The 27,038-nt window shown below is 37.0% G+C and overlaps 1 protein-coding gene across 3 annotated transcripts in view; it reads left to right on the top strand.

The window, feature by feature from the left end:
* Positions 1-27,038, top strand: part of PDE7B (phosphodiesterase 7B) — a 170,935-nt gene that overhangs the window by 16,837 nt on the left and 127,060 nt on the right. Inside the window, exon 1 of one of the 3 annotated variants that reach the window (XM_030446753.1) lies at positions 7,664-7,680. The exons of the other annotated variants lie outside the window; for them this stretch is intronic. The gene's annotated coding sequence lies outside the window, so the exon portion shown is untranslated. Of the gene's footprint in view, positions 1-7,663; positions 7,681-27,038 lie in introns of those variants that run through there. 3 annotated transcript variants of the gene reach the window in all.

The following is a 27,038-nucleotide window of genomic DNA, read 5'->3' as shown; positions in this document are numbered from 1 at the left end:
CTCCACAGATGTCACAGGACTCTCAGTTGGCACAAGCTGTAAACATAAACGCCAACAACATCATTTAGGAAGAGTAAAGGAGGAACACTGCTCTATTAACAAGCTTTCTGTAACAGGGAGGGCCAAGCTGACAAATTATTTCAAGGAAATGTAGAAATTCATACATTTGGTTCTTTAGCAGAACAATGCAGAGGACTGAAACTTTGCTTCTATTATGTTTCAGAATGTTCTGAGGGTATTCTGTGATACGGCTGTTGCTGCTTTTATTGGGGGGATCAAAGTCTGTTCTGGTGCATCTTATCCATTAAGTCACATTCAACAAGGTGCTCCTTTTCCAGTGGGCTTTCTGGGTTGCCTCTGCTTTGATATTATTCTGGCACATCCATTAATATACTATTAGAGTTCAAAAGGAACATGATAATAAATGTTTCAAACCTAACATTTCCTTTCATTCAGTATTTATGCTTTTAGAAGATGCATAGGAGCTCTTTTTTTCTTATGATGTTCCAAATAATTTCTACTTCAGGTAATTTGAAGGCCTGGTGTATTTTATGTGTGCATATGTGTGTGCACATGCCCAGGCATTGCCTCTTGTATTGCTTCCAAAGACAGTGAAATCCACAGGGAAGCCACATTGCAATTTGCACATCACTGACCTGTACAGTTTATCACTTTTTGAGTATGTCTGCTGCCTTTGTTTCCTAGACTTATTCACAAGGAAAAATATTTCTAAACCCATTGATTAATATCGTGAATTAGAGGGACAGGGTTATATAAAAGAGAGAATGAGAAGCATCAGCTGCATGTGCTCTGCTCTAATACCCTAATAGTGCATTTTTTTTCTAACTAATCATGAATCATAGCTTACAATTCAGAGACTTACATCCCTGAAAACTTCTAGCAGTCTTACTCATATGGAAATTTACTACAAGTAAGGCAAAAAGCCCAAATGCTTCTCAGTTTAGGAACAACTTTGGAAAAGCTGGTATGTTGTCTACATCAACAGATAAAGCCTGCTTAAAAGTCTACATTTAAGATGAGAAGCAACATGTCATTCTGTGAAGCTGATCTCACAGAACACATTCCAGGTCCCTTGTTACAGTTATCTTTAATTAATATTTTAATTAAAGTGTATCAAAATAACGTAATGAGCTCTGTAATAAATCTCCTGTGGACTGCACCAGAGCCAGAATATCACAATAACCATGAGGAACTAGCTCAACAACAGGAACCAAGACTCTGCAGAACTTATTAAATTTCCTGACATGTCCCAATCTGCCCTGTTTGATTAATACGAGCACCCATGTGATTCATCTTGATCAAGAAAGGGCAAAGAATCTTTCAACAAGATTATTTTACACTCTGGTAATGTGGAGCTTTGCATCTATTATCTTGGTGTATCTGAGTGGGATTTTTTCTGTTCTTCAGTAAAAATTATTTTTCCATTTAGATAGTTTCTCTTTTCTAAGCTGATTGGCACACTGTGCTTATTCCTGCTATTAGGAACCTCTTCCTTTGAATTCAGTGTGACTAATCAGCCAAGAAACTTACCTGCATAAGAAATTGAGAATATGGATGCAGAAATACAAACTAAGTCTATGGGAATCATCATAATGTGGCATTCTGACACTTCTGTGTTGTAGCATGGTAATTTTTTGTGTCTGTGCACTAAAAATATACGTACACAAAATATCAGAAGAAAAATCACATTGCTAGGTTATGACCTTACTGCTTAACTTACCTCTTGAACTTCATTACAAGGTATAGATAAATTGCATTTGCAATTCTTGGTCACCTGAAGGCAATAATTGCATTGGTTTTGGTGCTAAAATAAAGGGGTATTTTTCGTTCATAACAGTGTCAGGGGATGCAGCCAGTTAGAAGGTGTAAACATGCTTATTTTCTGTTTATAAACCAAAATTGGTTCAGCATTCAGTATAGTAGCAATGAATGAGTGTGTTCTGATTCATGTGTTGTCTCTCTGCATATTGTCTGCTGAAGTTTTACTTTAACACAGGCCTACATTGGAACCTCATCACATTAATATCATCAAAATCATGTAAATTTGCATAGCTTACTTATATTTTCTGTCCAAGTTTTACAGCATTTTTTGGCAATAGTGCCAATTGTGACTGCATAGGCTTTTAATAAAATAATTCATCAGTCACAAGGCTGTGTTGTTTTACAATGTTCAGTGTAAATAGTGCTTTCTGAAATAGTCAAAGGATGATTTGGATGCTGACTTTGTGAAGTGTTTCATTTTGACAAACTGAAAATACTCCAAATATGTTGATCAAACCTCTCAGCAAAAGAGTATGACAGATTTTTTTTCCCTTCGTTTTTCTAGTGCAAGTATTAGTGGTTGTGTAATAAGACAGCAGCAGCAGGCTTGTAGTTATAGTAGGTTAAGAAAAGAGAATACAGTGAATTATTTCATGTCTTAACACTAACAGTGGCAGACTTCCTAGTTCTTAATGAGCCAGACTTTTAATAATAGAGATATAAAAAGGCCCACTTGTCATATTTGCGGTCCTTGCCCAGCTGTGTTTGTCTTCTTGAAGAAACTTTTATTATGCTGCACTTTTACAATCTTATTTGGCTCCTGGTTAGTTCATTGACATAGAGAAATCTTCTGTGATGACTATGCAGTACAGTGGTATCTCCTTTGTTTGCTGGAAACAGAAGAATACAGTAATGTTTTAAAAGTCCCCTTCCAAACCATTCTATGATGCTGTGAAGTTAAAAAAAAAAAGTTTATTCCTTTATAAGGAAATGTATTTTGTAATTTTCCAGGTAATAATTTTAAGTGCGTTATTCTGTGAGCTATTATTATTTCTTTAGGGTAAGGTTCTTATTCTTAGCTGCAACTTGAGTTGTAATTCAAGAGTGGATCCAAAGCTCATTGAAGTACAAGCAAAGTGTCTCTTTGACTTCAGTAAACTTTGAATTCTCTTGCCTGAGCATTTTTCACAAGTTCCTGGTAGGGAAAAGTGCCTGCACAGTGTTCATATTGCTTCTTACTAATAGCTGTCATTTGTAAATGGCATGTAAATGTTGCCATTTACCATATTTGCACAACCTAGTAATAACATTTTCTGCTAGGCACACCCATTTCATTTGCCATGTGTGGCTGCAGTAGCACTGATGGTTGCCACATAACATTTTTATATTTCCATGTAAGAAGCATAAAGAGTGCCCACACAGCAATGAATGGGCCCTTTACCTATTGTTTGGGCCTGCAAGGTCTTACCAGGTTTGCTGTACATTCTCTTTTCAGTCACGTTTCAGTATAACTCTTTATTTAAAGGAAGCCTTTCAAAAGGGCAGAAGAAATCTCTATTGCTATAACATTAAGTGCCTGGCAGTGTTGGAAGTTTTGTGTGTATTTTTATATGCCTTGCCATAAATTGGAACAATTTGGTAGGGGTAATGGTCTCACATTTTATCAGAATTAATTATTTCAGCCTACTATATTTCTCTGTTGCTATGTGCTTGAGAGTTCTTTGAGAATGTGCACATTTTATATGCATTTTCCAGTTACTTAATGCTAACAGCAGGGATGTTAACCTGATATATTCCCAGACACATTCAAACGTGAGCTAGCACAGTGGATTCTTATTGTGTAAAACAAATACTTCTACGTGGCAACTGGTACATGTCAACCTTCATCTCCTTCATGCTTTTAACTACTTTGACATTTTGTAATTTACCCTCTATTTGGATTTTATGAAAGCATTCACCTGCATTTGCTCTGAGATTTAAATTTGTTGTTCAGTGTGCTTACCATTATTTTTTTTTTAGTGGGCAAGGAAAATTCCTTTCTCTTCCTGATTTTTATTATGAAATTGTTGTTTTTCTGCTTCCTCTATCATTTCTTCGCTGTGTAAGTAGTCAGTTTTTACTTGCCTAACCTGGCTTGTAGTTTTCTGAGACAGGTTAGTTTCAACGGTAAACAGATCAGTACTGTAATCAATAATTCATAAAACCAGAATGAAAGGTGAATCCTTGCAAGGTTCAAGATGCATAATCTTCACAGATGACAAGAAAAGATATTTCCTAAATTTGAGCATCCTCTAGTCTGATTTTCCTGATTTTAAATTCTCGGGACTTAAATTTCCAAATTATTTGTATTATTTAGAAATTTGTATGTTAAAAAATAATAACCATTGATTTCTACTTTAGAAGAAAATCTTTCTACTTACATGAGGGCCCATCAGATGAATTTGAGTTCTGAGAAAGTAACAAATATAAATTCATAACCAACTTAAAAAAAATATGTTTGAGGCATTTCTAAAGCTAATGCATACGTCATCTTGAAATCCCTGTTGCTGCCTATTTGCATCTTTATTAAACAAAATAACAATCTGTCCCTAAATTAAGAAGTGTAACCCAGAACACTGTGAGGGCAAAGGGCACAGAATGATGGTTACTCCTCAGCCATGCCACTTATTTGATAAATCAAGCAGGGATCCAGTGGAAAAAAGGCAGGAGGTTGTGAAGGATTTTTCTCAGAATACAGCCTCAGAGGAGAGTGTGTGGGGGGGCTTATTTTTGTTTTAGTTGATATAAGCTGACCTTTATTTTTTTTTTCTCTTACATGCTTGTTTGTACACTCTAAATGGGGTCTTTTTAAACAGAAAAAGGAGGACAGATACCTGCATTTTTGAAAGAAAAAACCCAACCAAACAAAAAACGAACAACAAACAAAAACATTACAACATTCTGTCTGTAATGGATGTGATTCAGGAAGACAGCAATATCCAGGTTTACAATATAGCCAATAGAATAGCTTCTCATCTTGCAAGGAAAAAAAAAAAAAAAAAAAAAAAAAAGAAATTTTTGGAAGGCTCAAAAAATATTTGTTGGTAGCAGGATCATAAATGTAAAGGAGACTTTTTATTCCACAAGGGGAACCTGAAAGTGGACACCTTCAGCTCATAATTCTTGTTTTACTAGCTGCAGCTCACAAAGCAACAGCTGCATCTACATTGCAAAATACCTCCCACACATACATACACACACAGTGTTTGCACACAATACTTATTTTTTTCCTTTAATGTGTGGGAATAAATTAGAATCTAAGATCTTACTGTAGAGAAAGTGTGTGCTGTTTAGTTTAAAGGGGTAAAGATAATACAGCTCCCATAATTTGATCATGCATGTTGCAAATGGAAGAGCTAATCCTGCGAAAAGAACTATTCCAGGAAATTCAGGTAGAATTTTACTGAAGTTGTTGGGTCTATATGATTCTTTTCATAAGATTATCTTCTTCTTGTGATGCCCTTTGATATCCATTAATTAGGAAAGAGAGTGCATAAGTGGAAACGGATGCTATGAGTGAGTACAAATATCTAGTATTAGAATCAAAAATTGTACATAAGAAAACAGAGTCTGAAAATCCTTATAGCTAAACTTTGAGATGAACTCAGAAGTGTGGGATCTTATTTGCTGTCTTTGCTGTCTAAAGAACTGGTATAGAAATCTCTCAAGAGAACAGGATTTATTAATACTTTCTGATTTAAGCTGCAGATACTTTGAAAATTTATCTAGACATTTTCTCATGAAAGTAATTCGCCAAGTATTTTTCTGAGAATGGCTCCAGTCTAATTCACTTTTGTTTAGTTAGTTCATCCTTTGCTGCTATCTTGACTCTAGAGGATAGTTGGACTTTTCACTCTTTCTAGATATGGTACTTATTATAGTAGTCTGCTTATAAATTCAGGGCAAAAACATGTCTCACAGACTACTGTGCTTTTATTTCAGTTAAAGAACTTATCTTTCTCAAATCTGACAGGTTTTTTCATTATGAATTTTGTTGCAGCAATGGGATAAAGTATGTACAGTCTGCAACGTGTGTTGGAGAACTCTATTAATAATGTTTTATTAAAACAGTTAAACCAGCTAATAGGATGTTCCTTAAAGATGGATGATATTTCTGGAGAAGTATAGAAACCCTTTAGAATGAGTGGCAGGCGGTGATTCTTCAGATGCCAGGGAAAACATTTTTTCCCTTATTTTATTAATGCTGTATAGCTGTTTTATGTAGCCTCTAAACAATATCTATTGTGGATTTAGAGCGACAACAGCTTTATGAACTCACCCATTTCAAAGTAGCAGATCAGAGAAGTTTACTATTGATTTGCAGGATACTAGGCAAGCATAAATGATTCGTGTTCAGTGATATTTGTCCCACTGTAGTTAAACAATCAGAATGAAGCCTACGCTTCTTAAAGGTGTAAGGGAATGCTTCTTGCAGGCCACTATGTCAATCAATGTGACTGGCAAACTTAAATATACATTAAAAGTACTTTGCTCTTGTCTGTCAAAGGAAATGCTGTCACCTTCCTTGTTTGTGACAGAGTGGAGAAACAGGGTACTCTGACACAGGATGGGGAGTCAGGTACTGCAGTTTAACCATATCTCTGAGTGATACAAAGAGACTTAGTGATGAGGTAGACATACCTCTGTAGAAACAAGAAAAGTTTCTGCTCTTTTAGGGGAAAGAAATAGCAAAGAACAAGGTGGAATAATCTGGGAACGCGTGCATTATTCATTGCTCAACTGGGGACAAAGATATCTTTTCCTCTGGAAATCAGCCAGAGAAATAGAAACAGATTCCTCTGAAAAGGATCTGTGGCACTTACCTCTGCATTCGTCACTGGAAAGCAGACTTCATTGGAAAAGGCACTGGAGAATTTATTTTGTTTTCTAACATCTTAGACTATAGCATTTGCTGCAGCTGAGAGTGGTTTTCTTCTGCCAGCTCAGCCTTAGTTGAAGGCGACTGTCATTAGCCATGCAGGAATTTGTCTACTCAATGGCAGAATGTCTCTACTGCCATTCTTGATGGCCTCAGGGGCCTGTGCCATTAGTAGATACTCAAGATTTTTTGGCCATTAATAGTAGGTACCTACTATTTTTTTACCTAAAAGCTTGGAGGTCTTCACAACATCATATCAGAAATACAATTTTATCCTCACACACACACACAAAAAAATTAACAAGAACAAATAATTTAAATCATTTCATTAGCATGTTCTTCTTCCTTTGTCCACTGAGATCCTAATGCACTGTTCCAGAAGAACAGTCAGGCTATAACTAAAAGGAAATCACATCCTACATGCCACTCAGTCATTCAAAATTAGAAAGAATTTTAAAATAGCACAATCCGTGCTTACTTTAACATTTAAATACCTTGTTGTGGGAAATACAGTTGAGTGAAGAATTTGAAGAGCCTCTTTGTTAAATGTAATTTTGCTTCATCATTTAGAAATGATCTGTCATTGGATGAGGCAGCAAAGTTGATAGCATATGAAAAGGTAGCTGAAACATCAACTTCTTGCAGCATACACAAGGTTTACACTCAGATTTGGCATTGATTGCAACTGAAATGGCATTGATTGCATTACCAGATAAGGTTCTCCTAGCAATGATGAAACTGAGTCTCATTTCCTAAACTGATTTAACAGAAGCTTTAAATGCTTTTGATTATGACCAGATTCTTTATTAAAGAAGTAAAGTTTTTTTCTTGCCATACTATCTACAGAGAGTATGGCAAGGGGGCTTTTTTTCTTCTGTGAAGAGTATTATAATGTAAAATTATTCAAGGTCTGTCTTGTCATCCTTTCTGTTCAGCATGTGCTGGGATCCTGAAGGGAGCTGTATGAGAAGGTGTAAAGTGTGAGTGATATCCAGCACTGTCTTTATTTTGTCTTCCTTGTCATATTACTCCTTGATTATCTACCTTAGTGCTCAAAGTCTCCATGAAAACTGAAGCACAGCTGAATGAGGCTGAAATGCTGGTGCTGCTGTATATGAGGGACAGATGCAGGCAAAAGGATGAATCTAATATTTTCAGGCAGTCCATTTAGTTTTACAACATTTAGTTGTTGCTCAGATGTTCACAAATAGAGATATCCAGCCTTCACTTAATGATGTGGGTAGGAAGAAATCTTTCACCATGTCTCTATGACCAGATATTTATGACTTTGCTTTTGATGTGTTGATCTGTTTCCTGTGACTGATATTTTGCCATTCTAAGGCTACAATCTAAGGTCAGTTAAAACAGTGAAAGTATCACAGAAGGGTATGAATTTATACTTTGCCATAAATTTGCTTTGAAGCTGATGTAACTTAAAGTCATTTTAGCAGGACTAAATTTCTAGGTCTTCATTTTGATCTTTTTTCATATAGACATGTTTACTGTCTATAGCATTTAACCATGAAAACAACTCTTATGTTGCATTAAGGAATTACTTTCATTGTGGTTTAAGTGTGATATTTTTCTATGGCTATCTGAAGCTTATATGACTTCTCCAGTGATCCAGAGGGAACTTTCAGTTAATTTTATTGCTTTTTTTTTTGTCTCAACAGGGAAACCATTCATTCACAAACAATTCACTTCACATAGCATGAGCAGTCACACCCACTAGAGTTAAGGAATTGCACCATTAATTTTTTGATTTAAAATGTTTTTCTACAGTGGCTGTAGAAATATATATGCATATATATTTTATATAGAATTTCCAAAGGTCTAATGATAACTTTCATCAGAAAAATTATTTAAATGTTAATTAATCAAATCACTTTAGGTGGACAAAACTTTACATAAGTAGGGGAAGGATTTCTGATGAAGAAAAGGTCAAAAATCTTGAGAAACAAAGCTAAAAATATAAATGATAAATAATCTTGAGGTACTCTAGTTGAAGTACTTAGCAAAAGTGGAATTAAAACCAAATTCTGGTTATGTGTTTTGCAGCATAGTTTATGATAATTGTAAAGTTAGTCTTTACCACTTTTGAAGTTTTTTTGCAAAGTTGCCTTTCCCTTTCATTCATTTCTGTCCTGTTGTTTTTGAGGCCAGTTTTTGTACTGCATGTTGCCTCAGGTTTGCCTCAGGTTTTTTCATCTTCTACTTTCCAGTGGCTGCAGGTGACCACCAATCAGATTTTCTGAGAAATTCAGGGAGTTCCTCTTTTCTCATTCCTCTTTTCCAGTTCTCTTCTAGGAACTACTTCCCCTTTACTTCTCTTCATGTAGAATTTATGATGTATCTGCAGCAGCCTCAAATTTACCCACATTCCTGTTTCTCATTTTCTGTGTCAAATACCAACCTTATGTACTTTGTTATAGTCATTCTGGGTTCTTGTTATTGCATCAAGGGTTTTTCTCCCTTTTAGACTGGTATTCTCAAATTCAGCCAATTTCAACAAATACTCTGCCTAAGCTTTTGTCACGGCTCTCTTCATTTGTATGGCAGCATTTCCCCATCACACTAATTCTTCACATTTCTTCCATATCTTCAGTTCTTACGCTTTTTTTTTTAACGACCTCAGTGTTTTCTTCTTTCTGTTTGTTTCTGCATTCTTTTAGTGAGATGTCATGTTCGTGTATTTTGTAGTGTAATAAGCTGATGTTGTGTGGTTGAAGCAGAAAGTGGGAAGTTTCATCTGCTACTCCTCCAGGTTTCTCCATTTTCAGTATCACAGCAGAAACTTCCTAAAGCTTGGCTTACAGTAGCCTCTCTCTCAGCCCCAAGTGGTGCTGCAATTAGTTTCAGGAAAACACTTAGTTTCCGCATCCATATCTACTTTATTGTAGCTTTTTTAAAAACTGATGACAGAAACAGTTGCTAATTACCCAGCTCTTTCTTTTTTCTTTTTTTCTTTCTTGTTTTGTTTTTTTTTTTTTCTGTTGCAACCAAGAAGAAATGTCTTCAAGATTTCTACTTGTTGGCGATTTCACCCTCTTTGCTGAGAACACACATTTCAGAGACATCAGAAACATAAATGAAACACAGACTGCAGGAGAGAAACTGCTTAAAAAGTTTATTGTACCTTTTCATATGGGGCTTAGTGATTAATGTACTTCTCTCCAGAGACTCACAAATAGACTGTGTTCATCTCTCTGCTGTTCTGTTTCAGCTGTGTGTTGACAAGAAGGGTGAAAGTTCTGTAAATAAACCAGTTTTACAGTGCACTTGTATAGCTGATGCCAGAAATGTCATGTAAATCCAGAGACAAATATTGCTTACAGAAAATCATTTCAAGCCTATATTAATGAACTGCCATGGTAATTCCAAGCAGTCAAAGCCAAAACAGGGAGTTGCCAGTAAGACTTCTTTTCCTCAGAATAAAAAGGAAAGTACTTCCCTTCCCCTGACACCAAATTAGGCACTGACGAGGAGTTTGTAACTTTGTGGACATCAAAGATATTATTAAAGCATAATTGAGGATGGAATTTGGCCTTGGATTTTTTAGAGGTTGTCTTCCCTTATCTTAGACTTTGGTGACGTTAGAGAGAGAAAGGTAATGCTCCACTCACCCCCACCCCCAAGTTGTAGAGTGAAAATAAAGGTGAAGTAGTTTCCAAGGACCAAACTGTGCTCCAGTACTGAAATGTGAGACCCCTTCTATATGAACCTTCCTTTGTGGAGAGAAATGGTAAAGGATTTTGGTGTTCTAGTACCTCAGAGAAAAGCTTGTAAAATAGCATACCCACCCTGGCCTCATTCCTTATTGCCATGACAAGGGCAGGCAGAAGGCTCCGGTTGTGGTATGGTCTGTTGAGCATTACTGAGTAAAAAGATTCATATTCCAACTAAAAAGAAGAAATGAGAAGGGTTCAACAGCCATTTGTAAGTTTCAAAAGGTATGGAGGTTGACTGTTTTTCATATCACAGGAATTAGGGAACACAAAATGGGGATGTCAGGCAGCGGAGTCAAGCAAAAGGGAAGTACTTTTCCACACAATGCGTAATTAAATCGTGGAACTCATTTCCACAGGATGTTGAGGAGGCCAAAAGTACAAATGAGTTCAAAGAGGGACGAGGCAAATTCATGCTGAATAGATCTATTAAATGCTGCTAAACAAGATGGCCCAGCTGCAACATGCTCAGGAAATCCCAGTATTGCTGAATTCCAGCAACAGGACAGCTAGATACCAGGGGAGAGTTTATCTCCCTGCTTTCTGTTTCTTATGGTCCTTACTCAGTATCTCTTTCTGGTCAGTGTTAAAATAAGTTACAGAGCAGAAAGATCTCTAACCAGGTACCATTTTTTTCTTTTTTTTTTAGTTAATTGTGATCAGGATCTGATTCAGATGCTGCTATACCTTCAAATGCAGAGATAGGCAGAGATGAATTGCCATGCAGAACAATTGTAAACCTTGGGGACCCCAAACATGCCTGCCCTACAAGCTTTGCCCTAAATTCCTGTCCAGAGCAGCCCTGGAACCGTAGTGTTCTGCCCTAAGCTAAACCAGGGTCTCAGAGAATGTTTTGGTTATAACTCTTACTTTCTTTCCTGAAGCCTTTCTTTCCTTATTTTATGGAGGCATCCCAGAAGAATATGATAATATCCTATGGCTATTTACATGTCTGCTTGGGTTGACCCTTTACACGTAGGGCATTCAAAAATTTCCATTGAGTGAATTTTACAACAAAAGGCAAACAATTTTTAAAAGGAGATCACTATTTTTGTGTTGTTTTTTTTTTTTTGGTTTTTTTTTTGTGTGTCAGATACATGAAGAACGTGGACAGAAGGAGAAAGAAGGCAAAGGACACTGCCTGTGACCCATGAATAGCGTAGCTACTGCTCAGTCTAGAGGCATTCCCAGTGATCAGCCACTAGTTTGCAGGACTCCATATAATGACATGCTGTAGGCAGTCACTGAATGTTCTGAATGTTCATGTTAATGTCTATATCTAAATAGTTCACTTTATGTAACATAAAAAGTTTCTGAAGCAGCTTGCAATAGAAATATGCAATTTTCACATAGCCCGGCTGCTCACTGTAGTATCTTGATGAAGAATTTTACTGGGAAGGGCTTGTTTCCTTTGATTCTTTTGTAGGTTTTTCTTCATTCATCAGAAAACTGAAAACTAAAATATTTTCTGTCACACGTGGGGACCTAAGTAGTTTTGACTCCTCTCTAGGAAAACCCAGAGTGCTGTAATTGAGCTGTCCTGATACAGAAATCACTACAAACTCCCACATTTGTCTCTAGCCTGATTATTTTAGTTAATAGAGACTCTTCAAATGCAGATATATTTAGATCTGGTGTAAGTGGTTGCAATTCCTTGGAACTCCATGAAGCCACAGCTGCCCGGAGCAGTTTTGAGCTGGTCAGTGCCTTCCAGCATAGCCTGCACGAGCCTTCCAAAAACTCATTAACTCTTTGGGCACCAGATTTACACAGAAAACACCAGCAAAATAAAATATTTGTGTGAAATAATCTGTAGCTATTGTTTTCAAATAAGAAAAGGAGACAACTATAAAGAGATGCTGTACTCTGTAAAGAGTTGACTAATCTTCCCAGTATTTCTTTTAAAATCATTGTTTGGGGCAAGTATGCCTTTTGAACAAGATTCATTGTAGGAAAAAAGTCTGCTATTTAAAAAAAATTACTGCAAATATGCTTTTAAATTTTCAAGAGTCTCCCTTTTCCCACTTTGGTATCTGAAAAAGAGAGGAGAAAAATGCAAAGTGTCATAAATCAAGCAAAAAATATTGAAATCATGGTCCCATGCTCACAGTTATGTATAGAAGAAGATGTGAAAAACAAGGTTCTATGCTTGTTTAAAAATTACAGTAGTACCAATGAAACCTCTTAGTTTTTTTTTTAATAATATATTACTTTTTTCTTAATAAGTGACATGTAACATACCAGGCAGGTAACACGTTTTAATATAAAATTAGTCACTTAAAGAAAAATAATTTCAAAACTTGTTTGAGAGGGAAGAAACCATTTTAACACATTTAAATCACCCTTGCTTGTAATTGTTTGGTGGAATAAATGGAAAAATCTTAATAGACAAGCTCTGGGTGTTAGAACACTAACAGAGGTTGGTTTTCCGTTTATAAATTAAATTCTAAATATTGTGTTTTATTTAATTATTTAGATTTTTAACAATTCAGCAGATTTAAAAATTAAGTAGATTTGTACCATGATGAAACCAAATGTAACTCTTTGTGCTACTGGGGGAGAACAAGAAAGTTGAAGGCCCAGACCATAAGCTACAGTAGCACTTTACTGCAGTTGTTTAATTATCAAAACTTAGTATGGCACTTTCTTATAAAATTTCTATAATATAAAAAATCCCTGTAGGTTACAGTAATCACTGTTACTTACATACTAAGCCAAAGAGCAGCACTGGTTATGTTTTAATCTCAACTGTACTACTTTAAAAATTCAGTACATTTTTTATATTACTTTAGAGATTTGTCATATTCAAACTGAGAATGGGACATTCTGTTTCTATACAAAAAGATGGAGGGTGTGTGTGATACAGACATGGGCAAATACATTTCTGAATATGTTATTCAAATGTGGTGATAAAAATGAGATTTCTTTGTTTATAGGCCTGACTGGCTGTCAGATGGATTGTTTTTCCACCCTTTTCTGGAGGGTCATTTTGCTATTTTGCCAATTAACAAAGGAAGAGTGACACCAAAGAATGCTGCTGTTTTGAACAAAACCTCCAATTGTTTCCTCTTTTTGATTTTTTTCCCCCTATTGTATTTTGTAGAATTTATTTTGCATGGACTTTTCCGCCACTGACTTGAAGTTTATAAATTCCAGTGTTTTTAATTACAGAAAGTTCTCCATCTATAGATATAAACGGCAGAATTATTTTCACACAAAATCTTAAACTCAAGTAGTTACATGAAAGCTCTTGAATCACTTGGCCTGGTACAGCCTGGATGATTTTCCCTCATGCCTACCTTGCCTGTTCTTGAATATCTGGTGACAGCACCTACGGGTTCCTTCCTTGGAATTCTGTTTGACTGAATTCTGCTTACAGGTCTTTTCCCTGCAGAGCATTTCTTTATGCTTTTACCCTGCTTTTCCTTCTGTAAAGACGTTTCTGCACAGAGCCAGTTTTCCTTCAGTTTAGGGATTCAGCAGAGATCTGGTGCTATGAATGTTTTCTCCTATTGTTCATTCCATCACATAAAGTAAACGTTGCTAGATGAATAGAATAAGTACTATATAAATTTCTATACTCGGTTGCATTGTTTTGGTATGCCCAAATAAGATTTTACTGTGCTTATAATAGTACATGTTATGCTCATACATACTTTTGGCTTTGTCATCTGTAAGAAATGTTTCCCATAGACCTACTTCTATCCACCACCATCTGTGGTGGAATTAAAAAAAAAAGGGGCAGTGGTACTTGGCTGATAAATATTAACATCAGAAATACAGGTATATTTGGTACCACACATTCTTTGTCAGAACACTTATCACAAAAAAAGAAAGTCTGGCATCAGACATTTAAAACCAAAAGTACACTGGAGCATGTCTTGCAGCAAACAGTCTAATGTTAAATGGAAAACAGCAATACTATTTCAGCTTATACATTTCCAAATTAACTGCACAGTTAGCTTTATACCCTACCAGTTATGCTGCTTGAGGACTTCTGCTGTATTTGGACACTAGCCCATTAAGATGCCTAAAAGAAATGTTTGGTAACTGTTTACCAAAATTTTATGCTTAGTGATTGTCTTCTGCATAGAGAGGGCTCTTTTTGCCCTCTTGAAGATGGACAAGTTTTCATTTAATCTGTCTGTGTACTAGGTAACAAGGTTTTTCATCAACTCTTTTTCTATTAAGATTGTTTTATGGTAAACAATCAGTTCCCAAATATAAAATGTAAGTACAATCCACTTATTGAGCCCTCCCCATGTTCATTCTTTAACGTAGAAACACTGGCTCTTTAGCATATTAATTCTACTATCAGGAAAAAAGAGTCTATGTCAAGGGTAGTAGTCAAGGTAAAATGAAAGATAAGATTTGAAATCATATGCAATGATTCCTTCTACTTGAAACTAGATAGGTATGTCCAAGCTGTGCTACATTTGGGTGGCAAGTGGTTATGAGTAATTTTTCTGGCAAGTTTTATGCTTTATTCTGGAAATATTCACTGTTGAAACTTTCTAGAGCTGAAAGAGCAACACTGGTCAATTTACAACAAAGTGCTAGTCTGACAACAAAAAAAACTAGGACAGCCATCTGTGGGAGTAGTTCATAATAGGCAAAATTGGGAACAGCCCTTTCTGTAAGGTTATTCAAAATGATTTCCTAGAAAAAGTAAAACGGCTTCTGAAGACATTGTGGGGGCAAAACTAACATCTCTAGATCACCTTTTTACCTCTGTCATATTTTAGTTATCACAGATATTCATTTAAAAAAAAGCAGAATAATAATTTATTATTTCACAAAAAAATCAAACTCTGACAATTAATGTGGTTAACCGGTACAGACTGATCTAAGCTCCCACTTACAAGTTTGCCCTGTTTATAATACTGTTGAGCTCTATAAATTTTTGAGATTATCTGAGTTCAGAAAATTGTTAAATTGTGCTGTATACATCTAATCATATTTAAGATGTATATAAATGATGTAAGTTGTTTCTGCAAATGCACAGTCTTAGAGAATGGATTAGCTTGCAAATGACAGGTGAATTAAATCTTAGGGTGTTTTTACACTGACAATTCATAGGGGATGTTCTTCTAGAAACTGGATTATCAGGTATCACTATTCTTTTTAATTGAATGAATAATATTTTCTTCAAATTTGACTGACGGTTTTGAGTGCTTCCATCTGCACCAAGCAAAGAGAATTTTGTTAGACACGATTGGGAAGATATAATCATCAGACCACAAATCAAGATTACAGCTGCTCTTTTAAAGAGAAGGTGAGGTAGATAAGGTGTGCTATGGTAATTAAGTCCACAGCCACACACTGTGCAATATCCTGATGATTTCTTTTACAAAGCATCACTTTGGCAACTTGGCCAGCCAGATAAGGAAATCTCTGGTTCTCCTAGACAGGTGAGATCTTGCTAGAAGGAATCTGAGGGCCCAGATAGAGATAGAACACAAGTATCAGATGTACAGTGCATCATGTCATTTTATCTGGAGTAGCTTGTTTAAAGATAACACAAGTGCTTTACAGTCACTGTGATAGAGTTAGCTCTTCATCTTATAACCTTGACTAATAATCAGTGTGGTCATGATCTGAAGCTGTAACACCCACAGTGCAATTTGTTCTTACAAATTATGAACAAGGCAGAGAAATATACGGCTTAGACATATTTCAGAAGTCTCTAGAATGCTGTCATGGGCCTCATACACCAGTGTAAAACCTAGTTTAGAGACTGGTGATGACAACATCACAGATGAGGAGATCAGTTTATTTTAGCAGATGGTAACAAATACCTTGCTACAGTGCAATTGGGAGGACAGGGCTGAATGGTCTACAATTCACCAAAATCATAGCTTCTTTGGACAAAGTCTCTCTCTTAAGGAAAAATTCTCATTCTTCCTGGCTAATTCAAATATGAGATCACTTATAAGCTAAAATGCAAACTATCACGTTTTCAGAAATCCAGATGGGATTTCAATGATAGTTAACTCCTTTGCCACACCTTTTTTTTCCCCCCAGAGTTTCATTTGGAGTTGGAATCTTGAAGTTCATTTGTGCTTCAGTCCAGACAGAAAAAAGTGGATCCAGATCAAGGCCCAGTGTCTTCATCTGTTTTCACTTCATCTATAAGGTAGCAGGCATAAATTCCTATGCAGAAGGGAAGTGACAGACCACATCATATCATGTGAATAGAGATTTTATTCCCTGTCATAAAGAGCTCACTGTGAAATAGTCCAGGCAGTAGCAACAGTACACAACAACCTGGACAAAAGCAAAATAGCCATAAGACTTACAGCTGGTAAGTTTATACCTAGAGGCTGGTCTGTTCTCTAAATGTTTCATGTGTATCTTTTTGGTTAATCCAGTGTGATGTGAACTTCTTCTCTATACTGTTGCAGTAAATGATCAGTGATTAGAAACCCCTGATGATGAAGGAAATAAGGGGGTTTTGAACCTACAAAGTATCTTTCATCCAAGATTTTGGTGGGGTTTTGTCAGTAATTAATTAAGAGTGAGAACATTTCTCGGAGAAGTAAGTTGCATCCCAAATGTGTAGACATGAGGACAGAGTTGATATTTAGCAGAGCCTCCTGCTCTTAGATTTGGAAGTATGCACTGTGCTGCCTTTGCTCTTCCATGTTCTGATTATATCTAAATAGTTGCAGCTCCACAGTTCCAATTAATATAGTCAGCAACTGCATCCAGAAGCAACATACACATGTGTACTTCCATATGTATATTTTAAAACATTTTTCCTGCTACCACATATTTAACCCCTGTGTGACATTAGATGTTTTTTAAATGAGGCTAAGAAGCACTAAAGTCATAAAGGCAAAGATTCGAACTTTGTGGCAATGATAAGCTTGACAAGCTTGAAAGCGATGACATTTCCTTAAAAAATAATTAGGTTTAAGGTTGCCTTGATGCCACTCCATCATGGATAAATATTACTAAGTCTTTAATGGCACTACATACTTTTTGACATTATTTTAGGAAAGTTTTATTGTAGAATTTTTTTTTATTGTAGAAAACTTTTTCCTTTATAGAAGGAACAAAAATTTCAGCCTAAATTGGAATTTGATAAATTTTTGTCATCTATGGAAAATAGCCACAAAAGTTGTATGAAATATTTTGCCTAAGGTATTTACAACCATTTTGCTTACATTTAAGGGATGGGTTCCAAACCAATGTTTAAAAGGGAATGTATTACAAGGGCTACATGCTCTTGCTCTTCCAATAACTTCTCTCTGGTCTTGACATGAATTTGTTTTGATTGTGCACAACCTGCATAATTTTAATCAGATTCTGAGCATCTGTGTCTTCCCTCTGTCTTTCTTTCCTCTCATTATAATCCCTTTATAGCGAAGGAAATTAGGTTGCTTTTCCCTTGTTCGACCTGGATGGTTTTTTTTATGGACACATATAAACACATTACACCTGAACAACTGGCATTTCTCTTGGAAAAAAGAAAGCCTTTACCTACTTCTTTATTAACAGATAAAAGTTACCTGCTCAAGAATATAGTGTGTCACTGATGTGAGCATCCTTTCACTGCCTTTTGCTAAGAAATTCATGCATGCTGTTTGAAACCATCCCAGAAAGCCATGGCAAGAAACTTCCACCAGTAAGAGTCTGATGAGATGTGGGATTTCTGTTGAACTTTATGTTCTAAAAAACAAATCTGTGGTGCCAGCAGCCATAGAAGAGCTTTTCTAAGAACCACTATCAATGTACCTTTTTTATTGTTACGCTTTGGATGAAGTGAGCACAGCATAGGTTTGCATCCAACTGAGAAATAATTTTAAAACTCCAATCACATTACAGAAAAAAAAAAAATCAACCAACTGCTGAGTAGGAGGCACTGGTCCTATCTAGGTCTCGTTCTTTGTGAAAACTCACTAGTGACTAAATGCAGGTTGTTCCTTCCCCACAGCTTGTGTGGAACTCAGCTTTCACTTAACCATTACTTATTTGTGTAAATTTCTTTTGATTGCTAAATCAGGGTCACCTGTTCTGATAAGAATGAGTAAACACTACTGTAGGAATGAAATTGTTAGCTCCAATTGCAGAGAAATTACACCTCAGAAGCTTGCAAATTCTTGTGGTTTATTTATCTCAACAACACAACTGCCTCATGGTTATTGGCATATCTACCTACTTCCAAGATGTTGTTAGTAGCAAACAAAGGTTCAGTACAGCTTTATTTTGTGGAGTATCTGCCATGCAAACATATTCTTACGTGTTTTACCCAGTGTTTTACTTCTGTTGAGGGGAGCTCCTGAGCAGCATCTTTCCAGAGAATAACAGAGTTGATTTGATCAACAGCATCAGCTGCTGAATACTTCAAAACATCAGCATTCACCATTACTCTTACATTTGGTTTTTACAAAATTTATTTCATATGGATCGTGTTGCTTATAGGAACTAAGTGTCCGTGTATTGTGCAATTGTTCTTTCCCATTATTCATAAACAAACATTCAGGGCTTTTTATACTCTAGTAACCTCTTGTTTATTGCTCTCTGAATTATCTATCTGCCTCACCAAACTCTTCCTTAAGCCATTTACCCAAATGTGGCAGCTTAAAAGTTGTTATGTAGCTTTTAAAAAGGTTAATCCTCTTCAATTTTTTTTGTTTACATAAACTGCCCTAATTAAGTAAACTGAGACAACAGCATTTCCAGATATCAAATAGGATAAGTAACAATAAAAATATCTTTTGAACATCACCCTGTTCATAGGCTCATGTACATACCTGTGTCCCAGGTGAATAATGCAATTCCTTTTACTTGTTCTGCCTCTATGGAGAAACTGAACAACCATATTCCAGGCAGTGAAAGACACTGCAACACCATGGCTGCTGTCTTGTAGCCAATGCTATATAATACAGTGCTAAGGGCTTGCTGCTAAGAGCCCTGATTTGGTGTGGGGCAGGGTCAAATCTGCTTCCTATCCACCAGACCACAGGCTGTTTGGAGAATGGATATGCTCCATATGACCTCTTGAATACTTTCTTTGCCCAGGACCAGGATGAGACAGAGCAGAATTCTCTTTCTTTATCATATGGGCAATGGTGTCAGTGCAAACCAGTCCTTGACTCTTTATTTCACCATGAGACCTCTTCAGTAGTTGAATTCTTTGATATCTTGTGCTGGTCAATACTGTAGTAAAAGAGAGGACACTTACATCTTTTTGTCCACTTCTGTGACATTCTAGGAAGCTTCATTGCTTTTGGGCAAGATACATAGGTATATCAAGAGATGAGCTAAGCACAGATCTTTCAGAGAACATGTGGTCCTTAATGCCCATTCTAGTTCTCAAATGTGATATTCCCAAATGAGACAGGCAGGGTTTTTCCAGACATAACTCCATGTAATCCAGAAAGACCAGCCAGTTTGTGAGTGAACTCTAAAAAGTTAATTTTGGGAAGTTTCATACTTTGTCAGCACTGTCATCTCTCAGGAATACCTTCATTCAAAACTGGCTCATCAGATAACTTTTCTCCCCCTTCCCTTCCTTTTTCAGACCTCGAAATCTCTTCAGCTTTAAGGAAGGTCCAAGTTCATGTCAGGTTGATGAGCGTATTACAGCTTGGAGACAGAAAACTTCTTAGCAATGATAAGTATCCTCAGAAGTGCATCTTTAAGCAGAGAGAAAAAATTACTGTAAAAAAATTATAGAGCAAGGGTTTTGATGGTGACACATCCAAATATCTGAGTTTCAGCTGTTCTGTCTGGGCACCTTCTGTACTTTTGTGGTTTGCTGCAATTTCTTTAAACTGTAAATGACAAGACATCGGTTTCTGGAACAATTTGTTTTAATTTATATCAGGGTTGGTAAAAGATAAAATAGCTATTCAGGGAGTTGAAATAGTTACAGGAAAAACACACTAAGGGGAGTATGGAGGATGGCAGGACTACAAAAAAGTACAGCAGACACAGAGGAGACTGAAGGGAGAAACAGAAAAACTGAAAAGCTCTGGAGCAATAGAACAAACTCGGCTCTGAACAAGCATGAAATGTTTAAGCTTATACTAAATAACAGCAATATTAAAAAAAAAACCCAAAACCAAAACTCAAAACTATTAATTTCCCAGATAGAGACAAAGGACCTGAGTTGCTGCTTTGTATTAAATTTATAAGGTCAAAAGAAAATATTAATTTCTTCCATTTTTTTTCTCAGGCCTGTTATGCAAAAATTAAAAAACATTGAAAATAAAATCTTTGCAGCTGAAATATTTCATCTCTGGGATTATGAAAGCATTCTGGAGCAATGTTTTAAAAAATATTTATTTTATACTTGAACGCCACAAAATTACATCTATAAATTGCAAACAATCTCTTCAAATTAATCTGCTTGTAGTACTGGATAAAGTATTTTCCATGGATGATCAGATAAGTTTATTGTGATTCTTTACTCAAAGCTATCTATATTCTAATGACTTCCTACAGCATTTTAAAATCTTTTTTTTTTTTTTTTAGCTCTTTCTCTAGTCTTTCTTCCAGTGATTATTAATGTATGGATATACCAAATAAAATACCATTAGCTAGAGATTTTTTCACCTCATTATTGTCTTGTCCAGCTCCTCAATCTCTGCTGCTTTCGATGCAGCCATAAAAGATTTTCTCCACTACTTGGCAGTAGAGAAATCAGAACAACCCCTGGTATTTTAGTGAGTTCTGATCAGCATCAGTTTTCTTTTCAAGACAGAGCTTCAACAAACATCTCAGAATTCCCTACTTATCTTCAAAGGGTACTACCAAGGGATTTTTTTTTCACCTTAGAAGTGAAGAATTTTTTTGTCATTCTCCCTTACTGGTAATTTCAGGTTTCTGTAGGATTTCATACTTGTTCATCCCGCCACACAGTTTCTTCTCTATGGATCTCAAGCTGTGTCTCCACCTATACCATGTCCAGTCCTTCTCCCACCTTTCTACTGGTTATCTTCTCAACTAGGAAGTCTTGAGGGGTTCGATCCTGTTTGGCAGACTCTATGTGTGCCACATTTTGTTGGAATGAGGCTATTCTCCTGTATCATTCACTTTTTTTTCCTGAAAATAGTGTCAAAATTTCATCTCATTGGGGATTTCAGCTTGGCACTACCCCCATGTTTACAGGTTGGATTGCCAAAAACATGCTGCATGTTAGGTCAGTCTTCCCTTTTTAAAAGGGAAAGCATTCAGAGAAACATCTTGGATTTGCCTCCAGCTGGAAGCTATAAAATATTAGCAGAAAGTGTCTTCCTGGTTAATTGCATGAAGTCTGCTTTAACACTTCAGTGGTGAAATGTCAGAGCTTGAACACAGACCTTTCTCTTGTGATGTCCTCAACTTCTGAGATGTGCAAAGCTGCTGCCAGGAGACCTTCACCAGCTTTCCTGCCCTGCTAACATCTCCAGACCCCATGCAGTCTTCCACGTGCAAATCTTCAGTCTTCATTCAGCCTGAGATGCCAAGCATTTCCTTCCACTAAATACTGATTCATGGAAAACACTGGATGCATTCTTCAACAGTAAAAATTTCACCTATGAAGAATTCGGAAGAGGAACTTCTTCATCTTTTTAGCAATATGTTGGCAATACACGCATTCACAATCCATTAAATTAACCCCCTCATTCAACAGCACATGTCACAAGAAATAACAGAGAAAGCTGCCTAGTAGTAATGAAGTGAAGGAGGAGAGCTCACACCTTCTGGACTGCATGCATTCAGTCTTATGTTCCTGTGCAGACAGCATTTTGCAAGTGCTCAGATGCCAGCAACAGGAGTGTGTTCTGTTTAGGCTATTCATTAAGCTGAATAGCCTAAATGGGAGATACACAGATTATAACTATGTGTCTACCTGCTTAGACCCTCAGGATTCAAAAGCCAGAGACCAGCTTTCTGCAATTCCATCTCTTTTAACGCATTTGAGCCGATGTAGAGAGGGTAAAATGGAGCTTTAAATTGTAGGATATTTTTTTTCTGTAGAGACTAGTTAAGGCAACTGAATTTTTCTTTCCAGCTCTCACTGCTCCCCAGGGAGGAGCAGGGTTTGCCACTGCTTAATAGGCATAGATTTTTCTTGTTGGCCTCTTTCAAAGCTGTCAGACAGAAGTGTGCGGTCAGTGGACCATGATGCCCCTCCAAGACTTCCTCCCAGCTGTCTCTAACAGTAGCAATATTGTGCTCAGCTTAAACAGCCACCATTCATGCTAGATGCTCTGGCTTTCCCTGATTGCTGTGAGCCCGCAGTCAATTCCTCCACTCATTTTCATAAACAACATTATACCCGTCGCCAGTAAGATTTGTTACAATTCAGGTAGGTATTCTTCCCCTTAATAGGGCTGTTTTCACACACATTTATGAAACAGCCTCCTTGGGAGCAAAAACTGTCCCGAGCCAGCACACACAGAAAAATCTGTGCCTCTCTGCATATAAATGCAAAAGCTATGCCAGGGCTGAACATGCAGCAGAAAAAAGCAGCGACTTGTGAGCTATCTGTGAACAGCAGTCATACACAGGGGCCCTCAATGCAATTTATATTAAGAAAATAATTAATTTATTTCAAGGCTGAGCTGTCTACATGTCTGCAGCCACAGTGCAAAAGCTGCCAGAGGAGTGAACAAAATCATAGGAATCCAGATCTTGATTGCCTGTTCTGTCTCCACCTCAATGCCTGGCTCACCTTCCTACTTTTCATGTACCGTGCAGCAGTCTACAAACATCACTTTGCAAACATTATGTAGGTGGGCCTCACAACATCTCTGTGAGGTAATTAAACACCCAAACCTCACACTGCAAACAGGGAAAGGGAGGCTCAGAACTTGGCTTTCTTGCCAGGCTTACAGGGAGAAGCAGTCTCTCATAATTTCAGGCAGTTTAAGTCATTGCTCTTTAGTCTGTCTTTAAGCAGTTATGAGGACTGGGCTCATCTATGGGGTATGATTTGATTCCCAGCCATTAATCTTTAGGTGGGTTTGGTCTCAGTTTGTCACTGTGGGCTGCTTTTAAGGAGGGAAATAGAGGCTCATTGTGTGCTCCATTTCATCCTCAAGCAGGCCCTAAAGTATGCACTTCAAACAGAACCTCCCCAGCCTCTTTATTAAAGGGAGACTGCAGGAGCAACCCAGCTGCCTGCAGCTACAGTTGGGTGAGACAGCCCTCACTTTTTTGCTATGCCCATACTCATAAAGCAGTGGTAGAGTCCCAGGGTTTGTCAACTCTATCATTAAAACATAAGAAAAACCTGTGTTTTGGCCAGGGCTCTCTAGGACTTTTCCAAAGAATTCATGGCCTTGCTGCCAGGGTTCAGCCCCTGATCTCTTTACTTTGCTGGCAGAGACAAACTTATGTCCAAACCAGAAAATCCAGAAAATAGCAATGTTTTACTAAAGCTATGTTAAGAGCAATTTTCCTGATAACACTTTCTGCCTGATGAAAGCACTGAACAGCTCCCAGAATCTGATGTAGAAAAGACTATATTGCAAAGTATGTTATCTGCTATTAAGAGGTATTTGAAAATACTTTTCACAAAAGCATTAATTTAAATTCTTTTTTCATGTTCTTGTGATTCTTCTAAATTCTCTCCAAAGACTGAGATGCTGTCCTCCACTACTGTTGGATTTCAGAGTTGGTGCTTTCCATCATTTATATTGTTCTCTAAGAAGGATTGTTAACGCATTATGAACTGAAGAACTGAGGCTGTAGCATGTCTGTGTGTTCACATATAAATTTGCACTTGTTTTTGTACATCATTTATACTGGGCAAAACATTTTCGTTTCCTTTTAAATGAGGTGTAATGAAGTTTGGAAATACAGTAACACTTTCTGATTTAAAAGAAAGTCAACATGTCTGGTAATTTAAGTGTTTTGGAAGCACAGTCCATTGGTTTTGGGCTGGTCAAGGAGAAAGGTTTGTTCTAAGGTCTGCTGATGGTCTTTCTTCTCTGGGAGTGAGCTGCTTTGTTGTGATGTTGCACAGGATAAAGAATATTTCTGGTAGACTTTGAAAGTACCAGTGTTTGGTATGAAAGCTTATGGTGTTGTTAGTTTTCTCTGCAGAAGGTGATGTGTCAGGATTCAAATCTATGGTTAGAAAAAATTTTCAAAGATGATTACAAAATCTTTAGAGATATACTTTTGTGACTACTGCACTGGGCCTGGTCTGGCTACAGAGGGCTGAAAACTTTCTAATTGCCCCTCTTTATAAAAGCCTTGAGTTTTCATTATGTCCTGTGGTTTTGGTAACAGCTGTCTGAGAACCTCCTAAGATCATGTTTTCCCCATGATGTCTTCTTATGGGTTCTCAATCAGTCCTTGCATACTCCTGATTTTTCCCTTTAAAATACCTTATTAATCCCTTTTGTAGCTGTCCGGTGGGTGGAGAAACTCATGTCCTGGACACGTGTGGTGAAGGTCAATAGAGCATACAAGGTTGCAGTATTTTTGTTTGTTTTGTGGAAATGTTCAGGAACAAAATTGTAAAATATTTATTTTATGCATTGTTTCAAGTATTATGCAAAATCAATAAAATTAAGTTGAAAGAAAACATCAGCATTTCTGATTTTAAATATCAAAGGACAGGAAATTCTCCATCCTTGATTTCCCATTGGGACTATAGCGATTTACTGTTTTGAAATTCCCTGCTTTAGTGGGATGTAATATGTAAAGGATAAGCAGGATGACATTGAATTTCAGTTTTGTTTGGTTCAGGTCAGATCCTTCATAGTTATCACACCATTGTAAGGTGACATCCGTAAGCTTCCAAAGATATCACAGCCTAAACACTTTTTGATACCGGATTAACATCCTTTGCATGGGACAGAAACATTTTTAATCTTTTTCCAGGCTTCTGTGTTATTACAATAGGCTTTTAAAATCCCTTTTATATAGTCTCTAGATAAAAATAAATGTGCAGCTAAGCAATGTTGAATCTCCGTGTTGAGAAGGGAGGTGGACTTAGGGCAGAGCTTTCTCTCATAAAATAATGTAATTGTGGAAAAAAAGATAAATAGTTAAAAATTCTCACTAGGCTGGCCTATGTCATATTTAAAGATGTTTTTGTTAGTGAGCACCACCAGAGCAGTTTAGTAGTAGCTAAACAGATAGTGTCTCGTAGAAGTGAATAGGCAGCCTGGAATGAGGGGTTGTGTCATCAATGTGGAGTCCAGAATGCTGCTCATGTGTGATGACTGCAATTTTTGGTGGGCATTCAGTGATGAACAGGACCTGTTATTTAGCTTGCATATGGTTAAACTGAGAGAAGAGAATAGTTTTAACCTGTGATGGTGGGCTGGGAGTAGGGCATAGAGAGGAAAGCTGCTTTTCTGCTCTTTAGAAAGACCAGGTAGAGTCTTTTTTGGGATTTGGGTTGACGGCTGCCACCTGATTTATCTGCACATGGCAAATGCTAAGTGTTGTGCACATCAGTTCCCAGGGCAACTATTGTCTGTGGAAACTGGAGTTCCTAAGCACCGCTAGCCCAGTGTCAATAGATCTCCTAGTTCAGCCGGAGCATGATTTCCAGTGGCTGAAGGGGGCTGTCATCTGTAGATTAATTTAGCAATGGCTGGAAAGTGAGCTACTTAGAGAGCCAACTTCTTATATTACAGGAGTTAGGTTTCTGGCAAACTTTTTTTTCCTTTCATTTATAGAATCTAATACTGGAATAGATGTTTCCCAAGGTACTAAGAAGGAGGCTTCAGTCAGTTGTGAAATACCATGCTGAATGCAAAAAAAACATTGAAAAACCCACACAATAACTATGTTATTCTTCTCTTAGATGACTGTATATCCAGACAGAAAGATTAGTCCTACTTAAAGATTTTTTTAACTTAAGGAATTGTGTTTGGTGATTGTTTTCAAAATTAGAATCTCTTTAGTTTCAGTTTTATGATTTTTTACAAGGTCTGATCAGTCTGAAAACAGACATTTCATTCAGATAAACCCTTCTGTGTTTCCTCTTGAAGGAAAGTCCTGAGAAGGCAGATTTTATCTCTATTCTCATTCAAACTTTTGTCTGAATTGATCAATATTGAACACAGAACAGACCATCTGATATGCAGAGCTGGTAATGCTCATCCTCTTCTTCAAGTGTCTCATCTTGGTTCCTTTTGCTGTGTAATGCCTGCTGACATTCCTGGGATTCATTCAGTGGTTTTCAGCTGAGGGGAGAGAAATAGGGGTGGTAATTAGCTTTAGCTAAAGAATTGTTGTTGTACCAGATAAGGTCTTTATGCCCTATGCAGATCAGAGAAAAATGGAGCCTCTTGTATGCTTACTCAACGTGTTACCTGCATGTGGTGGATTTACTTACATATAGGTTCCTAAGGAAAAAACAAGTGGTCAGCAAGCACAAGGCTAATAACTTGTGTTTTTAAGCCACAGAGGTCCCCTTCAGAAATAAAATCTTTACAGTGTTTCTGATCTAATGTGACACATTTTCAAAGTACCTCCCCTCAAAGCTGATTTTTCTGGTCTAAGTTGCTCAGTTGACTTTATGAGGTGAGAATGCTCATGAGTCTGCACTAGCAGTTCCTGTGTTTGCTCATCCATCACTCAACAAGATAAATGTAGTTATATTGTTAATGTAAGAAATAGTACACATATTTAGAGGGAACTGGAACATT

This window comes from Calypte anna, chromosome 3, assembly GCF_003957555.1.
Source record: "Calypte anna isolate BGI_N300 chromosome 3, bCalAnn1_v1.p, whole genome shotgun sequence".
NCBI classification, from domain to species: Eukaryota; Metazoa; Chordata; class Aves; order Apodiformes; family Trochilidae; genus Calypte; species Calypte anna.
Note: the sequence above shows the minus strand (reverse complement) of the source record. Positions and strands in the feature narration are given on the sequence as shown.